Source organism: Apium graveolens, chromosome 3 (genome assembly GCF_009905375.1).
Source record: "Apium graveolens cultivar Ventura chromosome 3, ASM990537v1, whole genome shotgun sequence".
Classification (NCBI taxonomy): Eukaryota; Viridiplantae; Streptophyta; class Magnoliopsida; order Apiales; family Apiaceae; genus Apium; species Apium graveolens.
Window position 1 is genome coordinate 270,240,272 of NC_133649.1, and position 12,818 is coordinate 270,253,089.

General features: G+C 37.7%; 1 non-coding gene across 1 annotated transcript; it reads right to left on the reverse strand.

Annotated features, from left to right (window-relative positions):
* Window positions 1-7,762: 7,762 nt before the first annotated feature.
* On the reverse strand, window positions 7,763-7,869 carry LOC141715490 (small nucleolar RNA R71). Its single transcript, XR_012572251.1, has one exon. It is a non-coding gene; the product is annotated as a small nucleolar RNA R71 (small nucleolar RNA).
* Window positions 7,870-12,818: the final 4,949 nt, after the last annotated feature.

Below are 12,818 nucleotides of genomic sequence, written 5' to 3' on the forward strand. Positions count from 1 at the left end.
GCATCAATTGAAGAAAGCTGGAATTGGCATAAGAGACTCTCTCATTTAAATTTCAACAACATAAATGAGCTAGTAAAGAAAGATCTTGTGAGAGGACTGCCAAAATCAATATTTGCTCCTGATGGTCTTTGTGACTCATGTCAAAAGGCAAAACAAAGAAAATCTTCATTCAAGAGCAAGACTGAATCCTCAATTCTTGAGCCTTATCACTTACTGCATGTTGATCTATTTGGTCCAGTCAATGTCATGTCTATTGTAAAGAAGAAATATGCTATGGTTATAGTGGATGAGTTCACAAGATACACTTGGGTGTATTTCTTGCACAAGAACAATGAAACTGCAACTACTCTAACTGATCATGTCAGACAACTGGATAAGTTAGTCAAAGATTCTGTTAAAATAATAAGAAGTGATAATGGCACTGAGTTCAAGAATTCAATTATGGAAGAGTTGTGCAAAGAGAAAGGAATAAAGCAGGAATTTTCTACACCTGGAACTCCAAAGCATAATGGAGTTGTAGAAAGAAAGAACAGGACTCTTATTGAAGATGCACAAACTATGCTTGATGAAGCAAAGTTACCAACCTATTTTTGGGCTGAAGCTGTGCAGACTGCTTATTTTACACAAAATGCTACACTCATAAACAGGCATGGAAAAACACCATATGAGATGGTGAAGAAAAAAAGCCAAATCTGAAATACTTTAATGCATTTGGATGCAAGTGTTTTATTCTTAAGACTCATCCTAAACAGCTGTCAAAATTTTATCTAAAAGCTGATGAAGGAATTTTTGTTGGATATCCACTTTCCGCAAAAGCCTTCGGAGTATATAATTTAAGAACAAGGGTTGTCATGGAATCTATCAATGTATCTTTTGATGATAAAAAAGATTACTGGACTTGAAGATTTCAATGATCATGATCAGCTGAGATTTGAAAATGAAGACGTAAATTCTGATTCTGTAAATACTGATGTCATTGAAACTGTGGTAACTGCTCCAAAGGAAAATGCACATATTTAGGGGGAGCAAGTTGATGATCATACCACATCTCAAGACTCTCAAGAAGCATCAGAATCAGTCACTGGCTCTTCAAGTTCTGATTCATCAAGTTCTGATGAGCCAAATTCTGACAATTCTGGAAACTCTAATTCTTCAATTCCTGAAGGATCCAACTCAAATTCTGGAATCTCAGAGAGCATAACTTCAGGGGGAGCATCAAAAATGCTGATGGAGACAACATGGATCATGGGGGAGGATCCAGTTCTAGAGATCAACTTCCATCTGCAAGGAAGTGGACTAAATCACACACACCTGACTTAATAATTAGAGATCCATTCACATTGACTGACAAGCCATATGAAGAGATCATACAGAAGCACCTTGACAAAGTGCTTTCTGCTCAAGTAGTGATGGATACTCATGATGGTTATGAAGAAAAAGAGAAATTGATCTTATTTCTAATTGATGGCAGAACTTATAGATTATCTGACTCCGATGTGCTGAAAAAATCTGTCAAAGAGCTCCAATATATTCATTATCTACTGGAGGTAAATTCTGATGTTACCAGGAAATGGTCAAATATATTCTAAAGACAATAAGAGATTTACTCAGAATTTCTGGTGCAAGAATGACAGAGTATACTCCAATAATTACTGAGGATGATGGAAGAGAAATTTCTGTAAGGAAAAATTCTGCTAAGGTAGAAGTAATTCTGAAAGGAAGATGCTTATGCTATAATGAAGATTCTACACATCCAAGGGTAATCAGACTGGGAGATGGACTTGAAAGAAATCCAATTTCTGCACTCAGAGCTGCCATATATCATATTGGTGATACTAAAGATGAATAACTGCAGCAAGTCAAAGCTCAGTTACTTGAAGTTAAAAGAAATGCAGAGACCAAACTGGTATCAGACTTTGTAAGGAATCATTATAGATTCAGGCTGATTCAGTGAATTTGGTAAAAGCTGCATGGAGTGTAAGTTGTATTTAGTTGTACATATAAACTCTCATTGCATTTGTACTTAAATGTTTTTGACATCATCAAATCTATAAACTTGTATATTTTTATAATTTATAAGTTGGGAGAGATGGTTAGATATATTTGTGATGTCATGTCTAATCTGATTTGTTTAGTTTCAGAAATTACTATCAGAACTTAACTGGAAATCAGAACTTACTGAAGACAGGAAGTTATCAGAACTTAAGCCATCAGGACTTACATCAAAACTTAAGTGCGGATACACTTCAGGGATGAAAAGCGACTGCTTTACAGGATAGGATCTGGATTAAACAAAAGAAGATATGCTTGGAGAGTTGTACAGCTAAAGGACTACAGTAGATAATCTCTGATTGATGTATTTTAGGAAACAGAACATATCATATCAATTAGGAGATAACTTGTAACTATGTAATATATAAACACATATTAGGGTTTACACTATATGTGTTATCATTCACGAGAATATTATTCATTGTAACCCTAATAGCTCTTAGTGATATCATACATCACTGAGAGAGTAGATTAAACCTATTGTAACAGAGTTTAATATATTAAATAAACTTGTTTTCTGTTACATACTTGTGTTTATAAACGAATTGATTGTAGTTACTATATACAGCCCCCTTCTATAGTATCATTGAGGCCTAATAAGAGAAATACACAATCATGCTCGGTATCCCTGCTAATCATTACTCTACCATCTGGATCACTTAAGAACTAGACTCTAGAGATATACTTGACATCCAACCCTTTGTCTCAGTAGATATGTTCTTATTGTATCCTCTTGATTTACAATATGGTGTTGTGTCTGACTAGTTGATTCTTCTTTTGCTCCCTCTAAGCTGTTGCTGGGATTTCCTAAAAATCCTTACCCTTGCTGACTGGCGTCATTGAAGTAATGAGTTGTGTATTACACTGCCATTTCCCTTCTTGGATATGAATCATCACTGCCATTATTTTCACCTCTCACAGCGTGGAGCATGATGTTATTGATCTGTGCACTTAGACTATCTATCACCTTCTGTTGATCAACCACAAATTCCCTGTAGGTTGTAGACTCCACTAAGTAGCCATGGAAAATATTCTTACGAGTCTTAGCTGGAAATGCCAAGATCTTCAAACAACTGAAAACATTTCATTTTTTGCTTTTGTAGAACATTCTCACCAAACACTTTCATGTTATTCAGTGTTTGCTTCTGTTGGCCATTAACTCATTAGTGGTCTTCATGTATACATCCTGATCAAGGTCTAATCTTACTTGTAGCAAGCTACATTGACTGCTTCAGCTCTTTAGTATTTAGAAAGTCTTGATTTGCTTGATATTATCCTTGTTGCTTTAATTAAGTTCTGATTGTTGTACCACTCCATTCTGACACGGAGCTCCAGTGCTGAATATGTCTCAAAATATCTTGATATTACAGATATTAATCAGAACTGCTTCTTAAATTCAGTCTCATTATCTGATCACAAGATCATTTATGTTATAGTTGCTTCCATCTTGATCTTCTTTGATGTGATCAAACACAATTTGTGATGTCTTGTCTTAAGAACGCACGAACAACAACTTTGTTTATTAAGACTGGTCATCCACCATCACTAAGGTATCTCTTTACTTTGATGTGATGTTGTCTTTGACTTCTCTTTCTAACATGCCTCACATTTTTCATCCTTCTGAATTCCAGATAAGGCAGTCCTCTCATTAATACATTTTTAGAAGAGAGTTCCTTGTGTTGATATTCAAGGGTGCGAGATTCTAATGCCATGGCTAAACTTTTGTCAGATGAAACTTTACAGTATAAACCATTGACTTTACATTTTCTAAGATTCTAGTCTAGCCATAATCATATTTTTCTTCCTTACTCTAATAAGGACAAACTTCTCCACCTTCGTGCTTAAGATGAAACACTAATCCTTCATTGAATTGACACGTTGTCCTTTGATGCAGAACTGTCTGATAAGAGGATGTGTGCCTTGATTCTCCAGCAAGAAAGATGCTTCCAATTGTTATCAGTGACACCAATGACTAGTTGTTATCAGTGATACCAGTTGTTGATTTCATGATAACATTCCTTTTTCTGCATTGCTTCGTCCCGTAATAAAAACCTTTGATGTCATCTCCAAAGATTATTGACAAAATAGCTTTTGTCAATCATATTTGATTGTGAGGCTCTTTCTTTGATCATATACCTTGAGTATCAATTACCAAGAATACATATGAATCTAGTAACCTGACATGTCCTGCACTCACAAATGGATTAGCAGTTCTCGGTACCCAACTTATCAGTTCAGGTCCAGATGGATTAGAGATTTTGCTTTTAACAGTGATAACAACAGCTTCAACCTTAACATGCTACATGTGAGAATTGAGCAAGACAGGAATGATATGGAATAAGAATAATTAATAAATAAATCACTAATTCTGTGTAATCCAATCATGTTGTTGTATATCATCTATTGTCTCTATTATCTAAGTCAGTTAAACATACAGCTTGGTCGACTATATATTCTACTGACAGTAAAGGTAATTAATCCATCTATTGAACTTATAAATCTTAACAAATAGTTCAAAATAAATGAGCAAATCACATTGTAATAGGATATAGAGAATAAGTATAAATAAAGGTCTTATATGCTGGAAAACATATATCTCACTAAAGCAATAAATCATGTTCAATAAATATTCAAACAGTTATTTAAGATCTTATAAAACAACATGCACAAGTTAAACATCATTCCTAGTTACCAGAAAATATTCTAGAGAACTAGTTCAGCATTATCTATGTGTGATGCTATCATGCTTGTGCGAGTGTTAAACATTTAAACACTAAGATCTTAATCATGCATTGAATATTGACAAGAAATTAAAACCTGAGATATATGAGTTAGATCATCTTCAGAGATTCTATGAAGCAAGATAGATATTCATGATTCTCGTCATCTGATCCATCCCAACTATTTTTATGTGCACAATAAGTTTTAACTGGATGCTTCCTTAAAAAAACATTCCACCTTTGTCTCAACTCGTCAACTAAGTCCCTACACATCCTTGTTTTTCAAGCTTTTTGTTCTATTATGGCAAACCCCTGATAGTTACTTGACACATATTTCTTATCCATCACTATAACTATCAAATCTTGTTTATGTCACCATCTCAGTTTATAATCACCTCTTGAACTGAATTCTTAAGAGTCTTTGCTTCAAAATAGATAGGCTTGATCCTTGGACGTAGCTTATGTATTCCTTGTAAATCTGATGCGACTAAACTTCCCCGACATGTAAAACACTGCCATGTTATCCAGTCCCTCAAGTATTTTTAAAGTGTACAAGTCACTTTCATCAACCTGAGCTTCCTTTGATTCAACAATCAGTAACTCCTCTATTATGTTCTGAGGTTTCAGCTTTAATGCCTGTAACTGAGATGTTTGCATGTCCACACTATTCTCTCTAGACTCATCGATTCCTTTCTTTATGATCTCTTTTATAACCATATAAATGTAGTATTGGTACAAACCACCGTGTGCCTGTATAATCTGGAATTATTAGAGTTATCTAAAAATCTTCGAGAAAAATTCTACCCGTAGAAACTTCATTCCTTTCCTGCATCAGAAAATCCAGTGGTATCCTATGAAGTAAGACTGTGAGGAAATTTATTGGGTGGCATTTCTGACACTTTATAACGCACCATAAAGCTTTCAATTGGTGTTTTTGTACTCAAGTTGTTGGTGTTTTAATGTGTTTTGTAGTGTTTTTGCATTTCAGGAATTAATCATAAATACAGGTGAATTGGCATTGATTTGATGTAAATATGGTGTTAGGATGGTGTCTAGAATAAAGGCTCATGAAAATACCAACTCATTGTATCAATAAAAGAAGAAAGTAGATTTTTTTCCAGAGAGACGGCACGCCCGCGCTGCGCTAGCGCGCGGCCGCGCCCAAGAAGCAGAAACTCAGCGCACCCGCGCTGGTTAAGCGCGCGGCCGCGCCAGGTCGTGAATTAAAATCCTGATTCTTTTGGAATTTTGATTGGATGGACTTCTACTATGCATGGGTTGCTATATATACATAAATAAAGGTCATTTTGAAGAAGAAGATGTACCGGGGCTCAAGGAGAAGGCGTAAGAAGATCGTATAGCACAATTTGGTTGCGAAGAGGATCTAGTTTATACTTGTGATTCATTATTTTAAGTTATAACTTTGGATGCTAGTTTTCTTATTCGTGAACCTATACTCTTGTTTCATACTTGGTTTATTATTTATTCAGTATAAAGACTACTGTTTATTATACCATGCTTTCATCGGAACCCACGTTGATGATGAGTCTGATTATGGGCTAATCGTTATCGTGGGGTTCTAGCGGATTTATTTATGGATTTTTTTAGTTAAATTATTTCTATGCCTTAGTGTGTGGTGATTGTATGATAACCTAGTATTGGTTGTGCTTATTCTTCTTATGAGCGTCATGAACTTATAAGATAGCGTGTTAATCTTTAATGAAGCGATAGTGAATTTAAGGATTTAGAATTGCCATGCTAGCATAGGTTCATGTGTTATTGTTTTGCATGATTCGTAGGTAATTTCAACCATCTTACTTGCCCTATGTAATCACGATATATAACTTGTGCATTAAACCATTATGTTGTCAAATTTTATAGACATATAGGGTCTCAATATAATTGGTGTCTATTCAGCTTCTATCTCTTTTGTGGATGTCTGGCAGTATGTTACTCGTGTAACGAAAGTTGGCGTTTATCAGTTTCGTGTTATTTGATTAGTGTCATCACCATTACATGCTAAGGTTAAGAACAATAAGGCTATTGAATGAAGTATTTAATGAAGTTAGAATCTCATGTTTGTGTCATATATTATTCAATTCTCTTTAATCTCTTAGTTAATGTTCTTTAGTATAATTCTCAATAGTTACTCGTAGTTATAATCAAACCAAATTGTTATTCATCTTAGCATTGAATAATAGCCATATCATTATTGCATAAGTGCATAAATCACAAAGTTAACTTAAACCAGTCTCTGTGGGAACGAACTAGAAAAAATTCTATATTACTTGCGAATGCGTATACTTGCATGAATTATTAGCGCGTGTTTAGCCTAACAAGTTTTTAGCACCGCTGCCGGGGACTCGGTGTTAACTTTTAGTTTATATATTTATCATCAGTGATCGTTAAAGTCATTGACTCGGACATTGTTACTTACCTACTCTTTTCCTTTTCGTTGTCTTAGGTACTCTAGCGAGCGTGTATGCATACGCGTTCGCGGGCTCGTAAGAGAACTCTGGATCAAGTCGAGGAGGAAGTTATAGTGGTTTGAAGGGAAGTTTTTGAGGACGAATAGAAAGTAGAAGAAGACCTTAGTAGTGATGGGAGATCAAGCAGAAATTCCGAAGGCTTTGATGGACTATTCTCAGCCTAAGATTAATGATATTCAGTCAAGCATCATCAGACCATCCATCTCGGCTAATACCTTTGAGATCAAGTCGAGCACGATTCAGATGATACAGAACTCAATTCAGTTTGGGGGTTCTCCGACAGAAGACCCCAACATGCACATTAGGGATTTCATCGAGATCTGTGACACTTTCAAGTTCAACGGGGTGACTGAAGATGCTATCAAGCTGCGACTCTTCCCATTCTCTCTAAGGGATAAAGCAAAGTGCTGGTTACATTCTCTACCACCAGGGTCTATCACCAAATGGGAGGATCTTGCTCAAAAGTTTATCACTAAATTCTTTCCTATGACGAAGACTGTTGCAATCAGGAATGCTCTTACTCAGTTTACACAATAAACTGGAGAATCTCTGTGTGAGGCTTGAGATCGATACAAGGAGATGCTAAGGAAGTGCCCATACTATGGCATGCCTTATTGGATGATTATAAACTGTTTTTACAATGGTTTAGGAACACATTCTACCCCTATGCTCGATGCAGCGTCTGGTGGGGCCTTATGGGCCAAAAGCTATAATGAAGCTTATGAGTTGATTGAGCTAATGGCATCTAATGAATACCAGATTCCTACTGCAAAGAATGTTGCAAGGAAAGGTAGCAGGAATTTTGGAAGTAAATACAACTACTGTTATAGCTGCTCAACTTCAAGCTTTGACGATGAAAGTGGACTTTTTGGCTAATTATGGAGTTAATAAAATCACTAGTGTTTGTGAGCTTTGTGAAGGGGCACATGAAACTGAGTAGCGTGCTATTTTTAGCGAATCAGCTCAATTTGTGAGCAACTTTCAGAGATCACAGCAGCAAGCTCCAACCACTTATCATCCCAATAACCGCAATCATCCTAACTTCAGCTGGAGTAACAATCAGAATACAGTGCAACAACCTTATCAGTCGTACACATCAAAGCAGTATAACCCTCCTGGTTTTTAACAACCGCAATATGCCCATATGCAATAAATTCAACTTCAGCAGTTACCTCAAGCTAATGAAAAATCTGAATTGGAGGAGTTGAGGCTCATGTACAAGAGCCATGCTGTTTCTATCAAGACCTTGGAGAATCAGATTGGGAAGATTGCCAATACATTACTGAATCATCAACCTGACACACTTTCGAGTGACATTGAAGTGTCAGGAAAGAAGGAAGCTAAGGAGCATGTTAAGGCAATTATATTGAGGTTTGGAAAGGTTGCTAATCCTGAAAAAGCTAAGACTCCAGAATCTGAAGTTGTGGCTCAAGAAGAATTGCAGAAGGAAGAAGAAGTGGAACCAAGGAAGACTATTGTTGAGCACACTCCTCCTGAGGGTAATACAGGGGAGAAACAGATCTATCCTCCACCTCCCTTTCCTAAAAGGCTGCAGAAGAAAAAGCTGGATAAGCAGTTTGAGAAGTTTCTAGAGGTGTTCAAGAAACTTCACATCAACATACCTTTCGTTGAAGCTCTTGAACAAATGCCTAGTTACGCGAAGTTCATGAAAGGTATTCTCTCTAGGAAAGTGAAGTTTGATGACTTAGAGACCGTTGCTTTCACGGAGGAATGCAGTGTTGTTCTGCAACAGAAGTTGCCTCCGAAACTTAAAGATCCTGGAAGCTTCACTATTCCTTGCACCATTGGAAAAGTGTCATTTGACAAATGTTTATATGACTTGGGAGCTAATATCAATCTGGTGCCTTTGTCAATATTTAAGAAGTTGGACTTATCTGATCCAAAACCCACTTATATGACCTTGTGGTTGGCCGACCGTTCTATTACGTATCCACGAGGTATTGTGGAGGATGTCTTGGTCAAAGTAGATAAACTCATCTTTCCTACTGATTTTGTAATTCTTGACTTCGAGGAGGATAAGAAGATTCCCATAATCTTGGGAAGACCTTTCTTGGCTACTGGCCGAACCTTGATAGATGTGCAGAAAGGTGAGCTCACCATGTGAGTGCTGGATCAGGATGTAACTTTCAATGTGTTTAATGCTATGAAATTCCCTACGGAAAATGAGGAGTGTTTCAAGGTGGAGATGGTCGATTCTGTGGTTACTTTTGAACTTGATCGATTGCTAAGGTCTGATGCCTTAGAAAAGGCCTTATTGGGGAATTCCGATAGTGAAGATGACGAAGGTGATGAGCATTTGCAATATTTGAATGCTTCTCCCTGGAAGCGAAAATTGGATATGCCTTTTGAATCTCTTGGGTTGGAGGAGCTGAAAAGTCCTCCAAAGCGCCTCAAGCCATCTATTGAGGAAGCTCCTACTCTTGAGCTTAAGCCTTTATCTGAACATTTGAGGTATGCATTTTTAGGTGATGCATCTACTTTGCATGTTATTATTGCATCTGACCTTTCAGGTAGTGATGAGGAAAAGCTTTTGAGAATTCTTAAAAAATTCAAGTCGGCAATTGGTTGGACTATAACAGATATCAAAGGGAATCAGCCCTTCTTATTACATGCACAAAATTCTGCTAGAGGAAGGAAGCAAGCCTACTGTTGAGCAACAGAGAAGGCTAAATCTGATCATGAAAGAGGTTTTGAAGAAGGAAATCCTCAAGTGGCTAGATGCAGGGATCATCTATCTTAATTATGACAGTTCATGGGTGAGCCCAGTTCAGTGTGTGCCGAAGAAAGGTGGTATCACTGTGGTAGAAAATGAGAAGAATGAGCTTATTCCTACACGAACAATCACAGGGTGGAGAGTTTTTATGGATTATAGAAATTTGAACAAGGCTACAAGGAAGGACCACTTCCCTCTTCCTTTCATTGATCAGATGCTTGATAGATTGGCTGGGCATGATTACTACTGTCTTCTGGATGGCTATTCGGGTTATAATCATATTTTTATCGCTCCAGAAGATCAAGAGAAGACTACATTCACATGTCCTTTTGGTACTTTTGCATTTCTAAGAGTTTCTTTTGGGCTATGTGGAGCACCAGCCACTTTTCGGAGATGTATGATGGCTATCTTCTCTGATATGATTGGAAATAATGTAGAAGTGTTCATAGACGATTTCTCGGTCTTTGAAACTTCTTATGATGAATGTTTGCACAATTTTGGGTTGGTGTTGAAAAGGTGCGTTGAGACCAATTTGATATTCAATTGGGAGAAATGTCATTTTATGGTGCGCCAATGCATCATTCTTGGTCACAAGGTTTCTAGTAAGGGTCTTGAGGTGGACAAAGCCAAGGTGGGGGTTATCGAAAATCTTCCTCCACCAAATTATGTTAAGGGAATTCGCAGTTTTCTTGGTCACGCGGGTTTCTATAGGCGTTTCATCAAGGACTTCTCTAAGATTTCGAAGCGTTTGTGCAATTTGCTAGAGAAAGATGTTCCTTTCAAGTTTGATAACGAGTGTCCTTGCTGCTTTTGAGACACTAAAGAAGAGTTTGATTACGGCACCTGTCATAACTACACCTGATTGGGCTGAACCGTTTGAAATTATGTGTGATGAAAGTGACTATGCAGTTGGAACAGTTCTTGGACAAAGAAAGAACAACATATTTCATGTAGTCTACTATGCCAGTAAGACTCTTAATGGTGCTCAACTGAACTACACCACTACTGAGAAAGAACTTTTGGCTATTGTCTATGGTTTTGAGAAATTTCGATCTTATTTACTTGGGACGAAGGTGACAGTTTTCACTGATCACGCTGCCATTCGCTATCTCGTCTCGAAGAAGGATTCAAAGCCTAGATTGATTCGATGGGTTCTTTTACTTCAGGAGTTTGAATTAGAGATCAAGGACAGAAAAGGGACTGAAAATCAAGTCGCCGATCATCTCTCGCGTTTAGAGGATCCAAATGCAACTTCACAAGATAAGTCTTTGATTAACGAATCTTTTCTCGATGAGCAATTATTTGGAGTGCAAGCAGAAGAACCGTGGTTCACCGACATTGTGAACTACCTTGTGAATAATGGTATGCCTCCAGATTTGACTTACGCTCAAAGGAAGTAGTTTTTGCATGAAGTGAAGTGGTATATGTGGGATGAGCCGTTTCTTTTTTGACAAGGAGCTGACCAAATCATCGGTAGATGTATTCCTTACAGCTAAACGGGGGGAATCTTACGAGATTGCCACTCAACGGCTTATGGAGGACACTATGGTGGAGAAAAGACAACAGCTCATATTCTTCAAGCAGGTTTCTTTTGGACGACTTTGTTTAAAGATGCTCATCAGTTTGTTTTGAAATGTGGTCGATGTCAACGTGTGGGTAATATATCCAAGAGGGATAAGATGCCTCTTAATGTGCTTCTCGAGGTTGAAGCCTTCGATATTTGGGGAATTGACTTTATGTGGCCATTTGTTTTATCTTGTAACAATCAGTATATCTTGTTAGCGGTTGATTATGTCTCGAAATGGGTTGAATTTAAGGTGTTGCCGACGAACGATGTGAAAGTAGTGCTTAATTTTCTTCACAAGCAGATATTCACAAGATTTGGAACTCCAAGAGTCATAATCAGTGATGAGGGGTCGCATTTTTGCAATTGCAAGTTCACTGTTATGATGCAAAGGTATAATGTGAATCATCGCATTGGTACGGCTTATCATCCTCAGACGAATGGTCAAGCGGAGGTATTTAACAGAGTATCAAGCGCATTTTAGAGAAAGTTGTGTGTCCATTGAGAAAAGATTGGTCTTTGAAGATTGATGAAGCTATTTGGGCATATTGAACAGCGTACAAGACTCCGCTAGGGATGTCACCGTATCAGTTGGTTTATGGTAAGGGGTGTCATTTACCTGTGGAGCTAGAGCATAAAGTGTATTGGGCTTTGAAGAAGTTGAATCTTGATTTGGATGCATCAATTGAATGAACTCGACGAGTTTCGACTTCAAGCATATGAAAACAATAAAATGTATAAGGAGAAATTCAAGAGGTGGCACGATAGGGGTCTAGTGCTCAAATTATTTGTGTCGGGATAACAAGTTCTTTTGTTAACTCTCGTCTCCGTCTTTTTCCTGGAAAGTTGAAGTCAAGGTGGTCAGGGCCGTTTGTTGTCAAAACTGTATTTCCACATGGAGCGGTGGAGATTTTTTAGAATGATCGGGGCCAAGCATTCAAGATAAATGGTCAGAGGTTGAAGCATTACTATGGTGACATGACAAACCACAAGGTGGTTAGTGTCGTTTTGTTGTCCGTTTGATCTCGCATTTCTACGTCAAGCTAACGACGTAAAACAAGCGCTTCTTGGGAGGCAACCCAAGTTTGTTGTATATTAGTAGATAGAGGAAGAAGAAAGAAAGGAGAAAAGCATAAAAAAATCAAAAAAAAATCAGGGCCAACTTCAGTAGCACGGCGCGCCCGCGCTACTTTTCCAGTAGTTGCGCGCGCCCGTGCTGCTTGACGGGGCGGCTACGCTGAAAAGTCAGAAGCACGGCG